Raw genomic sequence first — 2,939 nt, forward strand, 5'->3', positions numbered from 1 at the left:
TCAAGACTGGAGGCATGGCTGGTGATAATAACCGATTAAACTCTAATCTTAATTCTGATTAGCAATGTTCCTAAAAATGTATCCTCTTGATGCTAACATGTCAATTCCATTTTCTAAGAGGTGATAGAGCCACTCGTTCAATCTATAATGTTATAATATGGTGAAAGCAAAGAACAACAGTGGAACTCATCTACACCTATAATGCCCATTTTCCTTTTAGGATGCTTTGTTGTTATTACATGAAACCTGCTTTATGAATGACTCTGTGCACTCTGTCAGTTGACAAATAAAATATTAGTGAAAATTTTTCTTTTGCAGATGAAGAATTAGTAGAATTTACTGTTCCCTTAATTTGCAGGATCATTCACAAAGTGATTATTAGCATAAAAAATAAAATGTGCCCTTGGGTATGTTGTGCTTCATGGTTTCTCTATAATCCCTGTCACACAACTGTAAGAAAGAAATGGATTTTCTTTTTTAAAGATTTATTTTATTTATTTATGCATACAAGAACTGGGGTGTAGGACAGAGGTGCAGGGGGTGAGAGGATTCACCAGAGACAGAGTGGGGAGCAGTAGGCAAGAAAGGAGAGGTCTGCTGCACCATATGTGGGTTAGCTCCATGGCTGCGGATCAAATTTGTGCCACAGTGGCTGGTGATAACATGATAGCGCTGAGACTTTAAACCCTGCACCACCAGGGAGGCCTGGATTTTCTTTAAATCATTATCATGGGAAAATATTTTGAAAACTTTTAGCTTGACATGTAACATCCATGTAGTTAGTGAAGATCATTTCTGTGTTCAAATGGAAATGCAAACACTGCTATATAAAAGGAAGAGTTTAAAATCAAATTCTAGGACAGTTAATATTTTATTTTCATTTGAAATGGATTGTAAATATTCAAAATTTATTTTTTTAAAAGATGTATTTATGCATACAAGAGCTGGGGTACAGGCCAGAGAGGCAGGAAGTGAGAGGATTCACCAGAGATAGAGTGTGGAACAGAACAGGCAGATTGACCGAAGTACACTGCTGAGGGGAGCAGCAGGTGAGACAGGAGAGGTCTGCTGCACCGTGTGGGTTGCTCTCTGGCCTGCTGGGGATTGAACCCGTGCTGCAGAGGCTTCAGATTGTTTCATAGTGCGGTGCTTAACCACTTGCGCCACCAGGGAGTCCCCTATTTATTCAAAATTTAAATCTTCATTTTTATTTTCCTGTTTAGCTCAATTTCCTTTATACTAGATCTCTGGTGCTACTGGGTCAAAAATTTGACCTGATGATGTATTAAGATGTTTAAGCATTGTCAGAAATCAGGTCAGGCTTTTGTAGGTCAGAAAGACTGAACAGGACAGTTCATTAGGGACTACACACAGAACATACTATTTGGTTAAGTTGAGATAATTTGTTGCCCTTTGTAGCCAAATGTCTCTCAATCAGGGATAGAAGGGCCATAGGCCCCACCTAGTGGTGTTTTGAAGAAAAGCAGATGAAGTAGGGGAATAAAAAAAAAAAGTCTCTATGTCACAAACTTCCTGTGAAAATAAGCTACCTTTCCTTGAAACCAGGATTAAGGAGTTTAGTTATATGTGTGAAATTATAAAATTGCAACTCTTAATCTCAATCACTGGAGAATTCATTTAAAATTAAGAGAATCACTCTGGAAGCTTACTTAAGTTTCTAGGCTGTGCCCTAAGGAACATAGGTCTGGGAAGTATCCACATCAATGGACTCCACTCCTCATATTAGGCATATTGCAGCTGAACCCTACTCCCTGCCTACTGGGAATACAGGCTACTTACAAATCAGAATGGCTGAATGGTGGATGCAGCAGTAAACAATTTGGAGATCAAATGTGACTTCATAGATCCAAGGGGACCCAAGATTTACAAGTGATGGCAAGATAAGGCTTTGGATTGTTTTTTTTTTTTTACTTTTTACTTTGAAATAATTATGATTTTTATTTTTAAAAATCTTTGGTGAACTGTAATATTTCAGTATTGTTTTAAAGACTTCTTTCTTTGTTTTAAACATTCTTAAAGTGTTCTCTGGCACTGAATTCACACAATTCTAACTCCCTCTCCACTTATACCTATAATCTCACGTGAAGGTAATTTTGTCTTAAATCACTGATATAATAAATATGATCGTATAATTTACTAAAGAAATGAACCTAATGGCTTTGGTGTCTAATCTTATGCTAATAGGTGACAAGGGAAATATGAGGCTATAAACTAATATTTGTTGAGAATCTAGTGTCAACTACTGGAGTTAAGTTTTTTTACATAAAGTGAAAATGCACTGATGTTGCCACCTTATGAAGTGATCTCTCTAACAAAAGAGGAAAGTGACCTCAAAGAGGTCAATTGAGCTGTCCTGGATTACAAAGTAAGTTAAAGAGGGGGTCTCCCTGGTGGTGTAAGGGTTAAATCACAGCTCTATCACCCCTGTGGCCTGAGTTCCATCCCTGCCAGGGAGCTAACCCACACATGGCACAGCAGACCTCTCCCGTCTTGCCCGCTGCTGCCTTCAGCTGTGTATTTCAGTAGATCTGTCTGTTCTGCTCCCCACTCTGTCTCTGGTGAATCCAATAGGCCGTGCCTCTGGCCTATACCCCTGGCCTATACCCCAGTTCTATGCAAAAATGAATAAATGAATCTTAAAACAACAACAAAGTAAGTTAAAGAGAGTGCACCGAGGTTTGAATTTAAAGTGAATTATCTTTATGTGTTTTCCACAAAAATCTAAGTCCTCCCAAGAGTTAACTGTATTAATCTTTCCCCAAACTAAAATATCTTTGGCCAGAACTGCTGAAAAGGAGGGAAAATAAGGTACTTTATGGCCACATTAATGTCCTTACTCAGGTATATACATGATAATACAATGTAGTGTGCAACAGGGGAATGGAAAAAATAAAGGAACTGCATGACCTGCCATTGAC

At 38.3% G+C, this 2,939-nt stretch overlaps 1 protein-coding gene across 1 annotated transcript in view; it reads left to right on the forward strand.

Moving 5' to 3' along the window:
• The window catches only part of ASB3 (ankyrin repeat and SOCS box containing 3), a 93,726-nt gene that overhangs the window by 2,401 nt on the left and 88,386 nt on the right, over positions 1–2,939 (forward strand). The gene's annotated exons all lie outside the window — the stretch shown is intronic.

Source organism: Talpa occidentalis, unplaced genomic scaffold, assembly GCF_014898055.3.
Source record: "Talpa occidentalis isolate TD23 unplaced genomic scaffold, MPIMG_talOcc4v2.1 talOcc4.5, whole genome shotgun sequence".
Classification (NCBI taxonomy): domain Eukaryota; kingdom Metazoa; phylum Chordata; class Mammalia; order Eulipotyphla; family Talpidae; genus Talpa; species Talpa occidentalis.